General features: G+C 59.8%; 1 protein-coding gene across 4 annotated transcripts in view; it reads right to left on the reverse strand.

Annotated features, from left to right (window-relative positions):
* The window catches only part of LOC117642779 (hemicentin-1-like), a 55,507-nt gene extending 41,298 nt beyond the window's left edge, over nt 1-14,209 (reverse strand). For 2 of the 4 annotated variants that reach the window (XR_004587591.1, XM_034381312.1), the window contains exon 1: nt 14,133-14,209. The gene's annotated coding sequence lies outside the window, so the exon portion shown is untranslated. Of the gene's footprint in view, nt 1-629; nt 695-6,557; nt 6,582-14,132 lie in introns of those variants that run through there. The other 2 variants (XM_034381315.1, XM_034381314.1) reach the window with 2 other exon arrangements.
* Nucleotides 14,210-23,133: the final 8,924 nt, after the last annotated feature.

Here is a 23,133-nt window from a genome sequence, read left to right on the forward strand (position 1 = left end):
AAGAGAAAGAGGCCCAGACAACATTAACAAAGTGGATTTGCAGTGGCGACATCCGCAGAATGACGTTACGTCGTTACGGTGACGGGGTGGGGCGGGGCGGGGAGGGGGGCTTCAAAAACGAGATTGGCGTCGAGCTTGACCCCCAGCCCAGGCCCCGGCGGGGGCGTGGCGGGGCGTGGCGGGGCGTCCCCTCGCATTGGCCCGAACGGACGCAAACACAGCCGACGTCCCCACGACGGCAAAGTGGCAGTGGCGTTATCACGACACGCTTAACCCAGCCCAATTTTTCGGTTTTGGCGAGCCCCCGAGACAGCACTGCAAGCCGTTCACGAACCACCTGCCTAAGCGGCGCGTGCGCTTCACAGTGCTGCAGTCTGCAAACAGCTCCCAGGCCGTTCCACTCCCCCGCACGCGCTGTTGAATTTCTCATCCTCACATATGAATGCTCGCTCGAGAGGTCTGCAAGCGGCGCCGAGGGCTCGCTATGCTGATGAGAACTTTAATAAAACTTGGATTGCCCTCAAGTGTGCCGGGCTTCCATGACTGGGGCGTGGGCGGGGTGGGGGTGGGGGGCGAACCGTCGGCTGCTACTTTGGCGTCGGCAGCCTCTCCCATTGTACGTGTATTACCTGAATGGTCCTCGAAGCGGCTCGCCAAAAAGGCGAGGATGACGGAGGGCTGCCGGAATATTACCTGAAGCACGGCCCGGTTACCTCGTCATTGCACTGCAGTGTACCCGTAGCACGGCCAGCCTTGGCGCGCGGCCAGCCTATGCAGTTTGCGGCGTGGCGGGGCGGGGCGTGGTGGCTCGCTCGCGTGGCTGGCGTGGCTGGCGTGGCTAGCGTTAGGATAAGTCCGGCCCGGCCGCCAGGGGTCGCTGCAGTCGCTGCGGGCGGGAACCACGGGAACGCCAGCCAGCAGAAAAGTACAGTCGCGCATTGCGCCGCGTCAGCGTTCCCCACACGGAAAATAGACGTCTATAGATTAAGCTAGACCGTCTAGATGTGGTCTTCAAAAGTCTATCTACGTCTATAGACAAATTTAGACAATCTATAGATGATCTTTAGTGTCTATAGAGATCTATGGACTGAAGTAGACGGTCTATAAAGGATCTAACGCGCCTCTAATCCGTCTATGTCTAACTATAGATGCAACTGCAGACGTCTATAGATGATCTTTCTTGTCAAAGTTCATCTAAGGACTCATAGGGCAGATCTACCTGATATCTAGCAAAGGTCTATCAGCAGATGTCCACACGGTAGATTTCATGTAGACAGCTAAGGTCGTCGAAACATGGACGTCTAAAAATATATCACATGTAGACTATCTATAGATGCACAATGATAGACTTAATGCAGACGCCACATAGATTAATTTCCGTCCCAACTTCTTAGGTCAGCCCATAGCGTAGTGGGTGAGATCTTGGTCTTCAAAGTAGAAAGATGTCTTTCTACTCTTTAGATAAGGTACTAGACGGATAAGCTTTTCCTAACTGCCACGAGAGCACGCCACGCGCAAAGCACGTCTGCCCGCTCGCGGTGACGACTCCGTGAGCCAGTTCTCTTATAGTCTCTACGCCGTTCTCCTCTCCTTTGAAGAGTCCTCTAAATATAATCGATCTTGTGGCGTGAGGACCTTACATTTTTTTGGATGTGGCAAGGGCTGGTAGTGCCGTACCGGCAGCGTTCCCTCGCTCGGCCCTCTAAATCCCCACATCAGGTGATACGAACTGCCCTATTCGATCTAGATGCTACTACCTTCCCAAGCGGGAACCCAACTCGCGTTTTGACCGTTGATACCTTCGTTGTGCGCTACTTGGTATGCAGGGGCTATTCTGAGTCCGTCGATTCTAAATCTATCTGCAGACGTCTACTAGAGGAAAAGTAATAGACGTCTAATAGACGTCGCAAATTCGACCATTAGATTATGTGTAGATGATCTACATGTAGATGTCAAAAGACCTCTATTAGACTCATTTCCATCTACAAATAGACGTCTAATATACGTCTTTTAGACATCTATTTTCCGTGTGGGTCCGGCCGCCAGCAAGGCTCTGCCTGGCCCTGCCCACCCTCGGTACCCTCCCTTGCAGTGCAGGCCCCGCGGCTACGCGACTACGCGCCCGTCCAAGCCGCGGGCACTGGTTGTTATTCCCTTCGCGCGGGCCGGCTCCGAGACTCGTCGCTCTGTCTCCCTCGCACCCATACGGGGAGTGCGAGGGAGCAGCGCTCAGGGGTGGTTCCTCGCCTCAACACGCGTCTCGCGCCGCGCGGCGCACCCTCGCCCGCGAAGCCCGCCAAACCCACCGAGCCCGGCCGCCAAGCCTGCGAGTGAAACGAATTCAATTTGCCTGCAGATTAGCTCGGCCGGCCGTTTTGATGAAGGGCAGCGCCACTCCGCCACTCGCGGCCCGGCGGGACCAGCGAGAGAGAGAGCGCGAGAGAGAGAGAGAGAGAGAGAGAGAGAGAGAGAGAGAGAGAGAGAGAGAGAGAGAGAGAGAGAGCAAAGCCCTGGTGGTGTAGGGCACTTCCGGCATGCAGACGGAGAAAAAGGAAACAAGGCAGGACGTCAAAGCGTTTAATTAAACGGTTTGCTAAGGTCACGCGGCGTCGCGCCGGGGTCAAGGAAGTCCTAGTTTTTTCCCGGATTCTGAAGCAGAGCTCCCATCCCAGTCTCGGTGACCGACTAAATGTATAGGACCAAAAAATCCCACTGAAAAATCAAGATAAAAAAATCACTTAATTTTTACAACATTGTGTCAGTGCAGGCATCTAGCAGCACGTCGTTGTACAAGGAGACGCACTCGTTTTGACGCTTGTGTCACCTCTTCTGTCTCGGGCTAGGCGCATTTCCGCATGTTGCGCTCCAAACGAGCGCACACAAACACTCATTCTCTCTCTCTCTCTCTCTCTCTCTCTCTCTCTCTCTCTCTCTCTCTCTCTCTCTCTCCCTCACACACGCGCGCTCGTCAACAGGTTTCGCGCTTGTGCAATCGAGCTCGCCGTCGTGCACAGGAGTTAATTGTAGGCTTTGCTATGACGCGCCACACCGTGCCCTGCGCCACCTCGCCCCGCCGCGCGCCCAGAGCCAGACCGGAGTTAGTTTGTCCGTCACGGCAAACACGGCAGGCAGGCATGCAGCAGGTTCATTCCGCTCACTGCTCTCGTCGCTCTGTCTCTCTCGCACTCGTGCGGCGCCCCGTATAGGTGCGAGAGAGACAGGCGCGCAGGCGGGGCGCACGGCACACACCGAGCGCGCTGTGGCACCACTGCACACTGCTGCGCCTTACAAGGGTCACTCCGTCCTGGCCGTCCCGGCGCCGCATCGGGCAGCATTGTCCACGGCGGCCGTGCCGCGCCGTGCCGCGCCATGCCGGCCGGCCCAAGGAACACAATGGCAGATTTTTCTCGCTGCAGGTGGGTGTTATCAAAGGAGAGCCCCCTCGCGGCCTCGGCCATTTTTCTTTTTCATTAAAAGTTTTTGATTTAGTGGGACGCCCCCGTCCTGACGCATGCGAGGGCGTTTTTTTTTTTTTCATACATTTTTTTTTCGTGCTCGTAAGTTTGTCCTTTGTCGAGGCCGGAGAAAAACAAAAGGACAATCTGCGGCGAGGGTGGCGCGCGACATAATGTTCCGGTCAGTGGGACGACGGCGTGGGTCTTTGTGTGCGTGACGAGCTCGGTGGACAAGCGCGTTCGCACTCACAGGGCGCCGCGCAGTCCGCGCAGTGCGAGAGAGACAGAGTGACGGCAGGCTCAAGGCGGGTCCAGCTCCCAGACGCCAGGTCGCCAATCTGGCGGATCGGCTTCCACTGCTTACACTGCTGGCCAGCCCTTGACGCCCATGACGTCCTTGATGGGGCCATGATTCGCCTTCCCGGAAGGCAGGGCCCAGCGCGGCCCCAGCACAGCACACCGCAAGGCCAGCGGGCCGCCAGGCCTTGGCCAGGCCTTGGCCACCGCCACATCCCCGTTCAAACCCTATCAACACGTAATGGCCGGCTAGCGCGGCCGGCGCGGCTTTGGCGGCTTAGGCCCGCCGCGCCACTGCCGGCACACCGGAACTGAAATTTAATCAAGGCCGGAAGTAAACTTTGCGCCGAGGACGGCGAGGTGCGAATTAGATGAGAATGGTCCTCGACAAGAAGGAGGTGGTAAAACTTATTCTTCTCAACTCATCCGCGCCACTTAAGACTCCCCCCCCCCCGTCCCCCTCCACGTGTCGTATTATACATCTAAATGATGAAAGGCCGCAAAGTTGGGCCGGCGCAGTTACCATTAATTTCACCTGCTCGGAAAGTGTTAGCGCTGAGAGGCGTTCGATCCGGAACGAGGCCTTCAAACGAGCCGCCCCCGTCGGCTCCTGCCTTGACCGCCACACTGCACAGCGGCCACACTGCACAGTGGACCAGGAGTTGGTTTGGCAAACGAGACTCGAGAGACGCCCAATAGAAAACACATATGACAGCAAGTATAGATCCCTCGTTCGAAGGCATTCCCACTTATTGCTTGATTCGATGCCCTCGAGAGAGCAGACGTCAGAGACACGACGTCGCGAAGACCTGCCAAGCAATTCAGAAGATCGGTTGATCAGTCTGTCTCTCTTGCACTCTGACGGAGAGCCCCATGCGTGCGAGAGAGACAGAGCGACCAACGTAGTAGCTGACCCATAATCCTGGTAGGCCGCGGTGTAGGCCGCGGTGTAGGCCCCGACTCGGACACGCCACACACGTCGAGCTCGTCGTCGGCGGGGGTAGAAGGCCGCCAGCCCCGCGCCAGCCTCTCCCTCGGGCGATTAATTCCTGGGAAAGGTTGAGAAATGGCCGGGGAGACTCCTGGAGGGAATCCTGGAGGGCGGGCCGGGCGGAGCAGCGCGTGGTTCTATTTGTTAGCCGCACCGCGCCGCGCCGCGCCACGCCACGCCACGCCCCACTCGAGTAAGGCCCCTGCATTTATTTTGCCAGATATAAACTTGCAGCATGACAGACCTACGTGTGCGCCGCGGCGAAGGCCGCGTCGTCGTGCCTCGGCCTCCACTGCTAAAAACGACGCAACAAAAATCAAGAAAAAAAGGCAAGTCGCGCTTGGCGCAGAAGGCCCAGGCCGTGACGCGTTGTGATGCCTGCTGTCGCGGCTGTCAAAGTGCGAGGCGCGACGTGCAACAAGTCGAAGGTGGCGCGGCCTCGCCGCAGAGTTTAGGCCTTCGGGGCACTGCAAGTCTTCCGGCGATAACGACGCGATGACGCGTGCAAAACAACAAAAGCAGCAACAACAACTGCTAATTCGGACGTGTAGTCCCGCTGCGAAAGCGGCCAAAGTTTTTCATGGCGCTGCCGCGCTGCGCACCATCGGGGGTGCCCCCCACGCCGCGCTCCCTCGCGGCTCGCACCCGCAGGTGTCCCCGGGGCCGCGGAGCCCGGCGGAGCTAGGCCGTGGAGAGCGCGGTGGAGGTCCGTGGGGCGCGGTGGGGCGGGGAGCGGCTGCCCCGGACCCCGGAAGTGGACTGCATATATTTAAACAAAGGCTGAGTAAACACGGCTGTACTCCGCGGCCCCGGGGCTGGGCTGGGCTGGCTGCAGACTCATTCCGTCGCTCTGTCTCTCTCGCACTCACGGGCGCGTCCCTGATAGGTGCGAGAGAGACAGCGGCGGAAACGACTCTCGGAATCAGTCTGCAGTGCGACGGCGGCGACGGCCGCTATTTTTAAAGGAAGCGCGGGAGAGCTAATGTTGGCGAGCGGGCGGATTACGCCCGGCCCGCCCTGAGAAGTTGACGCCGGCAGTCCGACAAGCCTTCCCGCCCCTCCCCGCGGTCCTTCCGCGAAAACATTGAACCGACGCCGCGCGGGGCTCGAAGCGGGGAAGCCTCTGCGCTTCGTGGCGCTTGGTGCCGCTTTAGTAGTGCCGCTTGGTGGCGCCCGCTCGGCGCGGCGCTTTTGAGAAACCGAACACGGCCACGCGATCTGGTGGAGAAACGACGCATAAAAAGGGAGCGCGCCGTGGCGAGGCGAGGCGGGGACTACGTGCAGCAGCACCTCTAGGATCGGCGAGGCGGCGCGGGAGGGGCGGCCGCCCTCGCTCGGAGTCCGTTACAACGATCATGATGATGGCCATGATGATGATGATGATGATGACAAGTCAGTGAGCAGTCACGTAAGAAGGCCCGCAGGACACCAGCAGCAAACAGACACGAAACAAAAACAGAACTAGAATGGTCAGAAAAAGCAACATAGAAACATCTCACGAGCTGCGGGGGCCGCAAAACTTGGTGGCCTTGTGTTCCGAGAGATAAACGGGAAGTAAAGAGACAGAAAGAGGGAAAGAGAGACAGAGAGAGGGAAAAAAAAAGAAAACAGCGCACAATGCATAACCCTTACCCCTTTTCCCGCACGACTCCCAGCACGCCTCCTTCATATTACGCTAGATTGTGCCGAGGTGAAGAGCCTTAATTAGCAAATTGACAATTAGCTGGCGTCCACTGCCGTCGCGTTGACCCTCGCGAGTCTGCGAGTCTACTGGGGCACCGCGATCAAAGGCTTTGCGTAATTACGCCACTCACCGAGTGCGCGACCCCGCGCCTGGCGACGCGTGGGCATCCAGCGTGTAGGTCCAGCTGTTTGTCTCGCTCACACTCATTGGGTGTGCCGACAGGGAGAGCGGAACGCCGTGCGGGTAGGCAATGCGGGGCCACGGCTGGGCGCGGGTTGCCTACCCGGCAGTCCGCGGGCGCTCCCTGGCCGGTCGCCACGACACGGACGGGACGGGCCGGCAGCCCGCCCCCCTCCCCCTCCACTCTCTCCTCCAGTGACAAAAAGGTGTGGATCTTGTTCCGGCTGGGCTCCACGACCGCAGTGCGCCCCCCTTCTCTCCCCCTCCCCTCCCTCGGCCGGGCGCCAAGCGGCCACACACCGTGCCAATGGAAATGGTATCACATATTGAAGTGTTTCCAGCAGGGGCGGGCTGCGCGCGCGTGCGAGAGAGACGGACGCCCGCTGATTCTTTTGGCGTCGGCGTGGTGGCGCCGTGTGGCCTTCGCCGCGGCCCTCGCCGTGGCCCTCGCCGTGGCCGTGGAGCGCTGTAATGGACCCATTAACGGACGTGGAAGGTCCGATGAGGGCCCTGCCTGGTGGTTCCAGCACACCGCGGCTTTCTCGCCTCAAAATTACTGCCCGCTTTTTCCCTCCGTCGTCTATCGGCCTGGTGAGGCGGCCCGCCGCCGACTCTGCCTGGACTGCTTGCGGAAGGTTGTGGAAGCTCAGAGAGCCCAATCTGTCGATTGCAGGGACACAACCTGGTTTTCTAACCTCCGACCGTCACGAAACCTGCGATCTACACACTCAAATATTGCGACATTACATTAAAGTATGATACTTTCATTTATTCGAAAAATAATTTATACGTCAAATAAGGCCTTGGATTTGTATGAGAGACGAGTCGAGGAGATGAGTTACGCGCCGAAATGGCGACGGCAGAAATGGAACGCAATCGTGGTTCGGCGGTTCGATTGCGGCACGCCGAGCACGTCCACGCCCACGCCTCGCGCGGCCAGCAGTGGGCCAGCACCGCCAGCACAAAACGACGAGTGAGACAGCGCTAAGGAGCATCCAATGGCGGGCATCGGCAACACGCCGCACAGTGTCCCGTCGCTCTGTCTCTCTCGCACCCACACGGGACGCTCACGCTCAGCGACGCTAGGAGAGAGAGAGAGAGAGAGAGAGAGAGAGAGAGAGAGAGAGAGAGAGAGAGAGAGAGAGAGAGAGAGAGAGAGAGAGAGAGAGAGAGAGAGAGAGAGAGAGAGAGACGAAACGCGCGTCCTCGGCAGGGTCACGCGCCCACACTCTTCTTAATGATTTCGGCAGTGCTCGCGCACCGCGCACATCGTCGGAGGGGCTCACCCGGTCCGCATCTGCCCCAGATCCGAGAGCCAGAGCCGAGCGGCTGGATTGCCCAATATAAATCAAGGACTGCGCGGAAACTTTCTTATTCGCGATACAGGCGGCCCGTCCCGTCGCGTCCCGTCCCGGCGGGCGGTCATGCCGATGCCGTCTCGACGGCCTCATTTGGCTTGCATGGCGGCCTTGGTACGTATCCCTGTCCCGCGCGCAAATTACCCACTACCAGTGTCGCGGCGCGAAGCCACGCCCCCACCCCGGGGACCGTGTCTTTTGCGCCACAATTTGTCTTCCGGTCCACAGTTGTTCTTATCGGCGACTCCGGCAGCTCGGCAGCACCGGCGCCACGCGAGGCGCGCTAGGTGCATCCGGCCGCCGTGCCAGCGATGGGGGCCGATACCCCGCCCGTCCCCCACGAGCACCGCGACGGCGTGCTCCACCACGTCAAGCTGCGCATCCGGGAGTCTCCCTGTCAACGCGACGACGGCCCGGCTCGGCTCGGCACGGCCCGGCTCGGCTCGGCTCGGCTCGGCCCGGCTCGGCTCGGCACGGCCCGGCTCGGCACGGCACGGCCCGGCTCGGCTCGGCACGGCCCGGCTCGGCACGGCTCGGCTCGGCTCGGCACGGCTCGGCCCGGGCCGCGGCGACGCGCACGCCGCAGCCCCAGCCTGCCGCCGGGCCACTCCCCGCTAAACTGTTTGCGCCGCGCTGCGCCGCAAAGTCAAATTGCTCTCGTGGCCTCAAGAGGGTCCTCAGCCATGCGAGAGCACTAAAACAATCACGCCCTGCTATGCCCGGCGTGGCGCAGCGTGCTTGTTTGTGCCCCACACACCCGCTGGACTGGTGCCCAAGGCCCGGCAGTGGCGGCGGGGCGGCGTGCGCACCAACTACCCCTTGACGGGAAGGGCCGTTACTCATCGGTATTTATCCCCGACGGCCTACCGAACCACCTAACCGGACTTGGAGACAAAGAGAACCGACAGCGAGATAAACAACTCCGAGGAGTGGACGCAGCGCGCTTCCGAGGACGACGCGCGGCTGTTCTGCCCGCCCCCACACCGTAGAAGAGACCGAAGGCCTAGTTGCACAAGGCAGTGAGTTTTTTCGGCCTCATACACTTTCAACGAAGACCTGGAGGGAGGGTGTTTGTGCAACGGCACGTTGGCCCCGGCCCGGCCCGGCCCGGCTCGGCGGCTTCAAAGAGCCGTGCCCCGCCTCGTGATGTGTGTGAGGTGCCGGCTGGCGTCTGCGGCGTCTGCCACTGGAGGAATTCGGCCTGGAGATTTATTCGCCTCTCTCTCTCTCCCCTTCGCGAAATAAAGCCCAGGGACAGGGAGGCGCTTTAGCCGCAAGGCTGCCTGCCGTGAGCACCCCACCCCGCCCCGCCCCACCACGCCCCGCCACAACACCCCTCTGGCCAGGGAAAAGCCGCGGAAAAAGGAAGAATCGGAGTAAAGGGTTTGTGATGACAGACTCAACTTTTGTAAGAAAAACAAAAACAAAAAAAAACAGCAACTACACAAGATTCACGCACGCTGAAAATTACTAAACGCGTTTGTTTCCTTGCTGCGCACGGTGGTCATGACGGCGCGCGGCACGCCCCCCGGCGATGTCACCAGCACGTGTCGGGCAAGGAGCCGGGCCGGGCCGGCGGGCACCGCCTTCGACGCCGCGTCAGAACAACCTGGCTCGCGCGCGTGGCGGCACGGTCTCGCGACAAAGTAGAAGTGCAACGACTACGGAAAAAATACCACCGAAATAAAACAAGCTGTTAGGCTGTTGGAAGAGGAGGATCAGCACAGTGTAAGAACACGCGTGAAGCTTGGAGGAGGCAACGCGTGCGACCCTCCAGCGCGGGGCGGGGCCTGTCGTCTTCCAGCGCGGACTCCAGCGCCATCAAACAGTCGAGTCGCCTCGCTTGCATTGGACTTCAAAGTTGGTGCGGCGGCCCCCGCCAGCCCATGTCCACTGTGTGCAGTAGCAGCGGCGTGGCGGCCGAGCTGCCGGGCTTGAAGGGTTTCTGCGCGTTGGCAGTGGAGCACTTAGCCGACTGTAGTGAAGTCAAGCCTGCGAAGGCAGTCTAGTACGCGGCGGCGGGGCCCAGGGCTCGAAACGGGGACCGCGGGCTCCAATTCGTTTTTGTATATTTTTCCCTGCTGCACCGCGGCTGTGCCAGCGCTGTCTGTCCCTTGTAAAAATGAAAGTCCGGCTCCAGACTGGGTTTAGTCCGACAATCCGGATCGATTCCAGACTGTTTCCGGACCTGCCGGACTCCCGACTCGTGTCTGGAAAAGGTGCGGAAAACGACCATACGCCGCACTTTTTCCGGACTCGGAGTCCGGCAAGCTGCTCCAGACGCAGTCCGGGAAATCGTCCAAAAAGTCAGGCCGAAGTGCGGGAATCGTACGGAGCTCCGAAGCACAAAAACATGCGCGGGCTGGATTGGAACGTCCGCCCTCCGGACTCGATGCCAGCACCTTAGACCACTGCGCCACTCCGCCACATGGGGAGGAAGCGGTGCGGGGAGCCACTTGGCTGAAGCCCCCGCGGGCCGCGCGCGCACTCCCTCTACGTCTGTATCTACGTAAAGAAAAGACGCACAGGTATGCCGTTTGGTCGTTGTCGGCGAAGGCAATGTAGGCGACCGGGGGAGCAGCCAGTTGGGCACTACGCCTTCGGAGAGAACGACCGTAGCAGACAGCCGTGTGGGCGCTCGCCGCGGTCGGGTCAGTCCCCGAAACGAACTGCCGTTGAAGGCGCTCACCGGTCAGGGGACCGAAGGTGACCCACAAGGAAGCGAACGTTCGCGGGTCAAACGCTGATCGGTGAAAACGTGCTTACAGACTAGTTACAACGCTAACCTAGGTCGCCAGCGCGAGCGGGCGGCGGCTCGGCGCGCGCAGCGCCATCTCGCGGCGACTCGCGGAACCTCGTCCGCGCGCGAGGCCAGTATGGGCGGTGACAATACTTATTGAAAAGAAAACTATGGAATGCGTTTACTGCCACGAACAGATGGAACCTTGCGCCTGGTTTTTATATCTGTAACCGATAGGATGAAATATTATATTAACTCCTTGTGACAACGTGTGCATTTTGCTTCAACGACGAAAAATATTCTAAGTTCGAATTTAGTACGGCGATTTCCGGACTTCGTCGGGCACCTCCTGACTTCAGCCGGACCAGGTATGGTGACCTGACTACTGCCGGATTAGGTCTGGGACCTCCTGACAACTGCCGGACTAGGTCGGGGACTACCCCGACGTTAGCCAGACCAGGTCGGGCACCTCCCTGACGATAGCCGCACTTGGTCGGGCACTGTCCGGACCAAACCCAGCCTTCGTCAGACGCGCCCTGACTACACCCGTACCATTCCCGGTCTGGATCCGTACCAAATCCGTACTTTCATTTTTACAAGGGTTTGCTGGAGGGAAATCATAACTTTCTTTTTGACAACATTTTTTCCCGCCAGCGGTTGCGTCGAGCCTGGCGGCTTTTGACGCGACTAATACAGACGGAGATGCTCCCCCCTTCCACTTCCGCGTCGATTGTGGAAACACATTTACATGAGCGACGCTGGGGGAGGAATTACAGTGTTCGCATGCCTCTGCCTGCTCCGACCGCCGCTACTTCGCTGCTCCGCCGCCACGCACTCAAAAACTTTTACCCGCAAAGTTATGTCGAAACCAAAAGCGGGCTAAAGATTTGGAGCGCGCCGAGCCGGAGCGAGAGCGGGCCGAGCGCTCTAATGCGCCAAAACGTGCACTCTGCGTGCACCCACAGCGAGTCCCACAAACCGACGCACAGTGGATTTGCCAGAAGACCGGTGGAGGCGCGTTTTCAGCTCGAACACAACGTGTGACCCCACCAATGGATTGCTCTCTGAACGAGGAATCCATTGGTAGGGTCACACGTTTGGTTCGGGTCCTGTTTCGATCTGGAGGTCAAAACCCGTCCAAAATTTTGGCCGCCTCCACCGGTCTTTCTGGCCCGCCGTGCGACGGCGCGGCCCAAACCCTCTGCATTCACGCGCACCTCTCTGCGATCCGAATCTAGCCCGCTGCGCTGCGCTGCGCTGCGAACACAACTGACACAAATTCGATAAAATTGCTGAAACCATATCCCCCCCGGAGCCGGCTGGAAGATTGATGGCGTGTCCCTGCCTCTCTCTCCTTCGTCCTGAAAGGGCCCGGCCAGGCACGGCCAGGCACGCCGGGCCGGCGCCGACGAACGGGTGCAGCGGGACTGCCAGTGACGCACTCGATAGCACCAGGCGAGGCAACTTAACAACAACAACAACAAACTAGTGAAAAGGGGAGCCCTCCTGAAAACTGAGTCTATAGACTGACGCAACCTCCGCGCAAACAAACGAATCCAAAGCGGAAGAGGAAGAAAAAAGAGTGTGCGTAGTGAATAGATTCTCCGCGCAGACTAGCGTAACCGATGCGAGAATAAGCCTTGACATGTGCGCGGATTATTTTCATTCGTCCATTCGGCCGCGGGTTCGTTCATGCCCACCGGCATACGCAAATCCGGGGAGGAAAAACCGAAAAAACAAAATATCGCACCAAAAGGGGTTTTTTTTTGCATCAAAACGATGTGATTTCCGCCATGCGCCGTGCACCAGCGAACGCGACAGAAGTTGGTAATTAAAATGTCCCTTGCTCGCGTGGGGAAAAATAAGAAGAGAGACGCTCCTCCATTGAAGCGAGCGAAAGGGGCGAAAGGGGCGGCGCGGAATGAAATCCTAACAACAAGGGGGGCTGCGCCAGGCCGGGCCAGGCCGGCCTCCAAAAGCCACGCCCAGCCACAAAAGGATTCTGTTGGAACGCAATAAATAACAAACGATTAATGCTATTCATTGCGGCCTGAATGCGAGCTGCTTCACCTCAGGAGCGACCCGGCCAGCCACCCCTTCCCGGTTTGACACGAATTACACTCGGCAAAAAAAGAAGAACCTGCCACAATGGGTCCTTAAATTTCCCCTTCCCCCCAAACAAATGACTAATTCAATAAACGTTTTTGGTTTTTGATATGCCGCGCCTGGAAGTCTATTTTCCTCCTTTAAACTACACGTGCTTCCCACAAAAAAAAATCACACAGAAAAAAATACAAACAATTAATTACAAGATGTTGGCGGACCTGACAGAGGAAGAAGGGGGAGAAGAAGGAGGGAAAACAATCAACTTCTCCTTATTTCATGAGCGACGCCCGCCGGCGCGATGAGCAATACCAGAGGCGCCGGCGCGCGGCCGATGCGTGAAAGAAAAATAGTCTCGAGGCGGCGGCGGCCAGGGGGCGGGGGCGTCTTAATGGGGGTCACCGCGCGCCACCTGCGGTCCCGCTGTGTTATTGAATCACGCCGAGAGGAAGGCGGCCCTTCTTATTCATGGAGGGACGCGACGCGGTGGCACTCGCTAGTTTGCCAAACTTGCGTCGCGAGCCGAGCACGTGACGGGAACAAGTTAAGCCGCGACGATTGAGTACCCCAAACGAGGCGCGGCGCGGCGCCACCCAAGTGCGTCCGCTGAGCGAGCGAGTTAGCGCGGAGGGCTTGACGGCGCGGCGGGCCGGACTACACGGCCATGTAATTGAAAGATGAAGAGGCTCGGCGAACAAAAGGCGGCGGACCGATTTAAAGAGCGGAAGGGGAATCGGAGACGCGCCTTGCACCGATTTAAAGAGCGGAAGGGGAATCGGAGACGCGCCTTGCACCGATTTAAAGAGCGGAAGGGGAATCGGAGACGCGCCTTGCACCGATTTAAAGAGCGGAAGGGGAATCGGAGACGCGCCTTGCACCGATTTAAAGAGCGGAAGGGGAATCGGAGACGCGCCTTGCACCGATTTAAAGAGCGGAAGGGGAATCGGAGACGCGCCTTGCACCGATTTAAAGAGCGGAAGGGGAATCGGAGACGCGCCTTGCACCGATTTAAAGAGGGGAAGGGGAATCGGAGACGCGCCTTGCACCGATTTAAAGCGGGCGGCGAAATTAATCGCGGCACTGTAGAGGCACTCCTCTTCCTGCATTAACTCCAGGGGGCCGCTGTGCAGCGCGCGGCTGGAACAAACAGAGCCGCTCTCCGGCGTCGTCCATGATCGCGCCGAAAGGCACGGCCAGGCGAGTCCCTTTGAAGTCCCTGCTTCTTACGCCGCCCGCTCCAAAGACGAAAACACAAGTAGCGCCACTCGCAGCGCGGCGACGCGGCGGCGCGCTACAAAAGCAGAGCTGCCTTCGGCTGCCTTACCTGCCGGCTGCTGCAGGATGGCCTCGGTGATGTACGGCACGGTGGGGGTGACGGGCGGCGCCTGTGTCGGCGCGGCGCTGCTGCCGCCGGGGCCGGGGCCGCCGCCTGGTGCCGCCGGGGCAGCCGTGCTGGCGGCGGGGACTGCCGCCGTCGACGCCGCCTCCAGCGGGGCCTCCAGGGGCGCCGCCAGCGCGCAGCGAAGCACCAGCAGGCAGCATCCTGCGACAGAAGAGGCCTTTCTGATGCAGTGATGCACTCGGCGGGCTGGACGAGACACGTTAGGGTGTGGTCCCCTGGTGAGGCTCGAATCAAACACACACATGAGGGTTCTATTCGGGGTTCTTTTGGACTCTCTTATACAAAGGGCCTCCCGTTCACGTCCTGCAGATGAAACACGCCCAGAACTGCGTCGGCCTGGACGTCCTCGCAAGCGGAATTTTCGAAGTGGTTGCGTTAATGCCGGCGTAACCGCACTGGTAATTGTCGCCATTGGCTGGCTTGGGTGGCTTGGGCGGCTCGCCACGCCCGGCCGCTGCTCCAGCCGTCCAGGTAAGGTATAACGGCTGGCCATTTGGCAGTGCCGCCACGACGGCCGCCCTGCCCGCATGCCGCAAGCAGACGGCCCCAGCGGGCCCCACCGGGCCCCAGCCACGCCCGGCCGCAGCCCCCATGCCGAGCAAGCGACAGAGGGGGCGATCAAACCCCGAACCCGCTACCCCCAAGCCGTTACCCCAAACCCCTCGGCTACCCTCGGTTTTCCCCGGGTTACCCCGCTCGGACCCCATCAAGGGGCCATCAGGGCGGGCCGGGCTGCGGCCGGGAGCCCTTTTTGCATCCCTGTCCGTCTGGGCACGGCTGGGCGCGCGCCAAAGAGTGCGACGGAGAGGGCCTGCTTCACAATGGCGGCCTGCCCGTCTCACCGCCCGACCGCCATGTTCGGCATGTGTCATCTTCGACAGCTTCCTATTCAAGTCCCGTCCCGACGTCCGTCTAGCGCTCATTTTCTGCGACCGGGCCACGCTGGGCCACGCCGAGCAACGCCCACCCAGTTTCTCCCGCACTTTGCATGTCTCAGGAGCACACAAAGCTGGCCGTGCCGGCGACTCGCGGAAGCGCTTTTAAATACTGGAACAGCCCTGAGTACCAATTAACTGCCCGTCTCAGCCGGAGCAGTACTCGGCTCATCTTAACACCCGTACTGATTTTGCTTTTATTTTTGTTACATTTTTTAATGTTACATTTTTAAAGGTGTTTTTTTTCTGGTAATTTCTGCTCGTGGAACAAAGACAAGAGCGTCCAGCACTCTTTCAGCAGGGTCCGGGGTCGGGCCGCCTGGCTCGCCGGGCTCGGCTGGGCCACAAAGTCTCGGTGCGGCTCGGCTGACATCGTAATCATCCGGGGTGAGATGTAATTTACAAGAGCACGGGGCACACTCCCACTGGGCAAGTTGAAATAAGGAGGAGATTGCCAGAAATGAAAGAGTCTGCCTGGGCCGCCCCGCCACGCCCCGCCACGCCCCGCCACGCCCCGCCACGCCCCGCCCCGCCCGCCCCGCCACGCCCCGCCCCGCCCCGCCCCGCCACGCCCCGCCACGCCCCGCCACGCCCCGTCGGCCCCACCAAGTGGGAGTGGGAGGAGGCGACCAGGTCAACGGGGTAACTTGAGCGCGCTTCGTGCTCAGGAGGGCAAAATAATGGACATGCCAGACTAATTTGTTTCGCTCTCGGAGATATTTTGAGAGAGGTTGGCACACTTATTTTTTTTCAGACAAAGAGCACAGGCGCACTACTTTCTCGCCCAGTTCAACATTCCAGGACGAGGGGGTAACCACTCGCGTAATACCCTGTACACAAAAACCGTGTATTACGCGTAATACACGTGATCGTAATACCATTTTTGGGTCAAATGTGCCAAACTTGGGCATTTTAGGGCCGTAATACACGTGTAATACACCCGTAATACAGCGTAATACCGAGTAGTCTGTACACGATTTCTTGAAGTGTTTACCCCCTCGTTCCAGGATGGTTAGCGACGCGTGGTTCGCAGGTTCACAGCGTCGCTGCCGTGGGGCCGAGGCCAGGCTCGGAGCGAGTGACGGCCTGAGGGGAGAGCAGAGATCTCCGGTCGAAAGTAAACTGCCGGAACACTAGAACGCCTCCCGGACTTGACGCCCACCACAGCAGCTCCGAGATAGTGGGCGGTGCCGTCGCCCGGGGGTCTCCGCCTTGGTCTCCGCCTTGGCGCTGGCGTCCACCACACTGTGCGGTACAGCGCGGTGCCGCGAGGCCGCGAGGCGGCTCGGGGTCGCGGGGAAGGCGGACACCGAGGAGCTCTAGTTTGATCTGATCGAGGCGGAGTTTCTCTGAGGCAAAGCAGCGCTTTCGTCGCTCTGTCTCTCTCGCACTCACGGCGGCACCCCGCGCGCCCGCAGGGCCGCAGGGCGGCGCGAGATAGAGACGGAGTGACGAAGAAGCGCTGTTCGAAATCAGCCTGCAGCCAGGCAGCGGCGGGCCCCCGGCCGGGGCTCTTTGCATCACAAAGTGGCTTGTTTGTTCGTGCAGCCGCTCTAAATGCAGGCGATGGACAGCCGCGCCCCAACGGGCCCAACGGCCCCGGCGGCCCCACCCCACCGCAAGCCACGCGCAAGGAGCTCTCCGATCAGAAAAAACAAACGAGAGCGCTGGCCCGGCCACTCATTCTGATTGACTTTTTTCCCTCCGCCGTCTCTGATTGTCCACGCCGTCCCCGCCCGCCCCCCCGCCCCGCCCGCCCGCCCCCCGCCCCGCCCCGCCCCGCCTTGCATCGCCCGGCCGGAGGGCGCTGCTTTCAAGCGCGAGTTAAAGCGTTGGCGTTCTCTCGCACGGCCTCGGCCGCTTCCAGTGCCACAGCCGCTTTCAGGCCGCGCGCTTTTTCTCGAGTAAACAATGCGGCGCGGCCAGGCACGGCCTCCTCGATACGGCTGACAATTTGATTGGCCGCGAGTGCGACGCGAGAGGGCTGCCGCTGTCCCCCTGGAGGGTCAAACGGGCCGTGGGGCCCGCGTGGGGCCCGCGTGGGGCCCGCACCGCCGACGCCGGGGCCCCGCCTACATGATCACACCGCACTGTCTAGCCAGCATTTTATTGCATGCCCGGCCCTCCGTGCCACACCCCAGCCCGCCCCGCCCCGCCCCGCCTTGTCAGAGGAAGGGCGCCTCCTGCTGGCTGGAGACTGTCACTTGGCAACAATGTAGCCGCCGAGATAGGAAATATCTCTGGACCTGAACCATGTCCTGGCCGGCCACTATCACCCCAAGCGACCGCTCCGCCCGCTCCGCCCCACCCACTGTCACTCCCGCCCATTTCCATGTGGGAATGCGGAGAAGTAGAAGGAGGAGAAGGGAGAAGTTGGCGCGCGTGCATGAGGCGGAGCCAAGACCAGAAGTAAAGAAGCGAGAAAGGGTTGCGGGGAGGGAGGGAGACGGGTCATCAGGTGCTCGCCGCGCTGGCCCGGGGTGGTTGGGGCCGACACCACGGCGGGCAGCGGCACCGCGGGGCAGCTTGAGCGCGCGAAATGACCCTGAAATTGCTCGCCCCAAACAAGCCGGGAGTGGAACGCGCGTCCCGACTTCGCCTCGCCTAGCCTCGCCTAGCCTCGCCCGGGGCGGGGCTGCCGCTGCCGAAAGCTGGCTTGAACCACTAGGCACGCCTCGGCACGCCCTCACGCATTGCCCGACTCATCGGACCCTCCAAATTATCTCCCGCCAACACTGCCTCTTGTCGTCCTCTTTTCCAGCGTGCCATTTCCTTCTTCTTGACCCGGTTTGCGTTCGGCGAGCGTTTGGCGCGAGCTTAGCCGGTCGTGCTGTTTGTGGGACATACTTCCTGTCGGACTTTACCCGCCTCGCCTCGCCCCGCCCCGCCCTGGCTCCACGTTTTGTTGGAGCGTCGCCTCGCGTAGCGGCGGGGCGGGGCGGGGCGGCGTCGTCGGGCCGGCAGAGGCAGAGGCCGAGGTCAACCTGAACGTGATATGCATGCCTGACTGAGTTATAGCCCCGCGTAATCTGATAGCCCTGATATCTTCCATCGCGTGAGGAGCCGAGGCGGCCGGGCCGGGGCTGGGGTTGCTGGGGTTGCCGGGGCTGTCGGCGGTCGCGAAGTTGTGTTCGGTGAAAAACAGTGGGGCAGCAGGGCAGGGCGCGGCGAGGCGCGCACAGAGAGGAGGTGGGCAGAGAGAGAGAGAAAGAGAGAGAGAGAGAGAGAGAGAGAGAGAGAGAGAGAGAGAGAGAGAGAGAGAGAGAGAGAGAGAGAGAGAGAGAGAGAGAGAGAGAGAGAGAGAGACGAGGGCGCCGCCACTCCAGCTTGTTTTACTCCGACTCGGAGGCGCGTGCCAAGGAAGCTTGGGCGACACATGAGAGTGCAGGGCAGGGAGCACCGCAGCGGAGATGGGTTGTAAAAAAAAATAAAACAGCGAGGGAGAAAGAGAGAGAGAGAGCGGACCGCCAGCGCGAGGAACTTGTTCATGAACCGTGGTCTTCGGCACCCTTGTCAGACACGCCGAGCTCCGGAAGCATCGAACTCCCATAAGTGCTGTTTTCAACCTGGCACACTGGCCTATCGCCCACGTACACTCTCACACACACATACAGCCGTAAGCCGTGCCCCGAGGCACCCAGACGATGAGGGTCAAGACGGCTGTCTGTTGCATGTGTGTTCATCGCAAACTTCGTTCTAATCACCCCTCCTCTCCATTAGACAACCCCCGGCGGCTCCTTCCCGGTGCCTGCCGGCAAAGAACTTAAACTTTCACGCTCGCTTCGCCCCGCCCCGCCCCGCCCCGCCCCGCCCCGCCTGCTTTTCCTCCACTCACTTTGCGGGCGCCAAGATGCTGGCTTCATTATCAGCAAAGTGTGAAATTGTTTGGACGCTTGCTCTTTGCACTCGCAAGCGCGCGCACCGCCCCGCCGCGCCGTGAGCCAGCTCGCTGTTACCGCGTCCTCCGCGGCCTCCACGGCCTCCACGGCCTCGGCCCGGGTGCGCCGCACCTGCGCTAAACCGGCGGCCTCGGCCGGGCCGTCGCCACTCGGCCCTCGTCTAAGTTGATTCCCTTTGGCAGCCTCCCCCCCCCCTCCGCGCTGGATTATTCAGCCTTCGGCCCCCGACGTGATGCATAGGGCCCCTATTTCGGAGGCCGACTTTGACTCCGCGCCCCGCAGTGGCGTAATGGCGCCCCGACCACGCTCATTATCAGGTTCTTATCCCCTTGTCGCGCCGTCCTCGCGTGATTTGCCGGCCAATGTTTATCGGCTTGCTGCCGCTGGCACTGCAAAAGTGGAGGGGGGCACCAGCGCGACCTACATTCATTCCGAGCGATTACGCGCGCGGTCTGTGCCATCGCCAATCATCGCACTGGTGTAAAATTCATCAGGATTTCAATCAGGAAATTCCTGATTGGTCAATCAGGACATTTTCTGATTGGAAAATCCTGATGTATTTTCGCGCACCTCTGATTGATGATTTCTGATTGGTACCAGTTCTGATTGACTATTTCTGATTGTGTTTTTTTCTGAGTGGACAGTTCTGATTGGTAAGACAACTTCAAACATCGGTAATATGACCGTGCCGGGGCACATTCAAAATTGATGATAACTTCTCTGGGGGGTCAAAACTGAGTCCGATCCAAATCTGAAGTCCGATTTTCGATAGCTCGTGATCAGGCCTCGATATGCTACTAAAGATGATCCGAGGTGTATGAAATTAAAATGGCCCTAGTCAAATCGGCTGAACATGTCACATACCAAATTTGAAACCGATATCGCAAATACTTTCCATTTTATAGGCATCTGTACTTTGACACCATCAAAATTTCCTCATGTTCTTTTCTGATTTCTGAGCGGCAATCAGCAATCAGAAAAGCAGTCAGAAATTTTCTGATTGCCAATCAGAAATCAAATATCAGGAAATTTCTGATTGGCACTCAGACATCAGAAATCAGGAATTTTCTGATGTCGGTACTCAATCAGGATTTTTTTCTGATTGACAATCAGAAATCAGAAAGAATTCCTGATTGACAATCAGAAATCAGAAAATCAATCAGTAAAATCCTGATTTCTGATTGGAAATCAGAAATTCAATCAGAAAATCCTGACGGCATTTACACCAGTGCGCTCGCCGATCATTGGCCTGTGCCCTCTCCATGAGGCTTCTCGACAACGACGAGCGGTGTGCCGCGCGGGTTCAAAACGCGCCCGCCTCTGCAGTCACCCCACTATCAAGTTTCAAAGTGTCATTTTGCGACGAAGAAAAAACGGTGCGGTATGCTGCGACGCTGGTACGCGCGTATGTACAGTACTTGTCCCGGGGGGCTGCACTGTATCACCGAAGTACCGGGTACCCGCGGTGAACAAAGAAGTTGGCCAACTACTTTTCCTCCAACACGGCGGCTGGGCGGCGCTGTAACAAGGCGGCATTGTACCGCACTGCAGGCCACTGCCCCCGCCCCGCCCCGCCCCGCCGCAGGGGCTGTTGATTGCGCGCTCGACGTGGGAGCCCCGAATAGATGCGGTAATGAACGAGACGCGGGGGCCGAGCCGAGCCGGGTCGAGGTACCCGACGGTGACTTCCCGGGCCGGGTTCCTTAACGGAGTGGAGGCCATGCAGTGCTTCCCTCGCTTTCACGAGCCCCCTCGTGGCCGGGCGGCCTGCACCCCATAACTAAAGTCCTCTCCGCCGGGCGGACCGGGACCGGCGCCGCGCGTCCGGGGGCTCTATTGACCAGACAGGTCTGCCCTTATCGTGTCGGGAGTGTGTCCATGCCGAGCCCCCCCTCCTCCCCTCGTCGAACATCTTAGAGAGTCTTTGTTTGGCAAAGTCACCGTAAAAATAAATGAAGGACGTGGGAGGGGGCGTGCCATTGGGGGTCCCATTGGGCGTGCCATTGGGCGGCCGTCGAGAGCCTCTTCGCCGCTCTGTGGCGTCCGGCCGGCCGGCCGAGTCCTCCACGGCCGCCTCGTTGCGTCGGGCGCCCTTCGGCCGGCCCTTTGGCGCACCGGGCGGACGCTGACCGGGAATCCGACCTGCCCTTGCCGGATTTCGTTTCCGGGCCACACGGCCTAGAAGGCCCGGCCCGCCCCACTCGGCGCAGCAGCCCGCCAGCAGCGCCGCGGGCCGGCGGCTTCAAAGGCGCGCTCCCTGGTTCTGGTTGGCACAGCAGTTGTCTGCAGCACCTCTGGCCGCCCGGCCCGGCCCGGCACGGCGATCCCCAGCCGACCGGCACGGCCGGCAGGGCACCCTCCCGGAAACGGACTCAAAAGCTCGCTTCCAGGAACAGCGTCCCGTCGTGCCAGTAAGATGAATTTTCATTCGCAGCTCAACTGGGCGACTTCCTTGTTGTTATTCTGAGCCGAGACCTGCTTGGAGGGCGCGCGGTGCGGGGCGCGGGGCCGCGGCCCATCCCGCCGCCCCACTTCGAGGAAGACGCGGTCGGCGACGCGGTTGCGGCCATTTCGGGCGGAGCCTGGCGGGGCCTCGCAGCAAAGGTGGCAAAAAGGCTCTTTCGGAGTGACCTACATTCGGGCGGGCCGCGCGCCGCGCCGCACCAGCAGTACACACCGGCAGGTCTTAGGCAGCCAAAACGGGTGTCCGGCAGCCTTGACCTGCTCGCACACTGCCGAAAAACATCTTCATTTTTTTCGATTTTTAAAAGTAATTTTTTATGGTGTGCGTAGCGTATACGTAATAATTTCATTTGTAGTGCCCGTGTGGCTCTAAAAAAATTCTAGTGCACTCACATTTTTTGTGCTTTCTATTTTCGTGACACGTTTAATATATTCATTTTAAGGTTGATCGTCCAAGACGCCCCAGCAGAGCGCCTGGCGAGTAGGCAGTCCCGCAGGACACGGCTGCGCTCGCTGTGCCAACCCGCCGTCCGTCGGGCGGCGAGGCCGAGGCGGCCTGGCGGCGCTGGCGGCCGAAGCGCAAGCAAACCAACCGACTCGAGAGGCGTTCGGGTTTCTCTTTATTAAGACCGCGGCTCGCCATCATGACGCCGTGTAAATGATGGCCGGGCGAGTCCCGCCGAAATGGCGCCCAATGCTCCCCGAGATGGGTCCGCTCCGTGAGGCGATAAAAGCGCACGGTGCTGGTATTGGTACCGGTGAGAAAAAACATTTTCATTAAAAAAAGGAGGAAACGAACCGGCGGTCTATGTCGTGTCGCAGCGCAACTTTTCTTCGGATGCATATTTATGCGCTCGGCACGTGTGGCTCCACGTGGAGTCCGCCTCCGCTGTGGCACTGCACTGCTAGCGCCACGGGCTGCTACGTCCTCAATCATTAGGTACCCTGCCTCTGGCTCGACCGCAGGGCAATCACTTCACTGCTAATTGATCTTTATTTTTATTTCCTGGCGAGCAGGTTGCGATAAACTCGAGGACCAAATGGATGTATTTCCACCGCTTCGCGGCTTATTCGCGTGGCTGGACGTTCTTCTTCGCGACCTATCTATGAACCGAAACGAGGGCAGTGGGCAACAGAGAGACCGCTTGACAAACTCGCGGAACAGATTAAACCGAGAGGACAGGGCTGTAAATTTTATTGTGTCCTATTTCTTCTCGGTCTCTTTCCCTTTTTTTGGCCGGTCTTTGTTTTCCTTGAGACGGTCGGGGCTCGGCGCACCCCGTAATCACTGCACCAGGGCCGGCTCCTTGTAATCCCCGAGGCGAGGCAGGACTGAAGGACAGCAGCCATGCACGGCCGGACGGACAAGGCAGCCGGGGACAAGGCGGGGGACTCGCAGTCATCTCGCCTGGTCTAAATTTGGGCGGACAATCGAGCCGAGTGGACATCCCGGGCATCCAACCAGACTAAGGCCGAGCGTCCCTAAGCGCGATACCTCGCGCCAAAGCTGAGGGACCTTTCGGTACAAAAAGTAAAAGAAGGGATCCGCTATGCCTCTCTGCACACGTTGATGTGGCCGAGTTGGAAAGAGATGAAAGGAAGGCAGATAAAAGAAGCGCACGCCAG

The sequence above is a fragment of the Thrips palmi genome, unplaced genomic scaffold, assembly GCF_012932325.1.
Source record: "Thrips palmi isolate BJ-2018 unplaced genomic scaffold, TpBJ-2018v1 HiC_scaffold_16, whole genome shotgun sequence".
Classification (NCBI taxonomy): domain Eukaryota; kingdom Metazoa; phylum Arthropoda; class Insecta; order Thysanoptera; family Thripidae; genus Thrips; species Thrips palmi.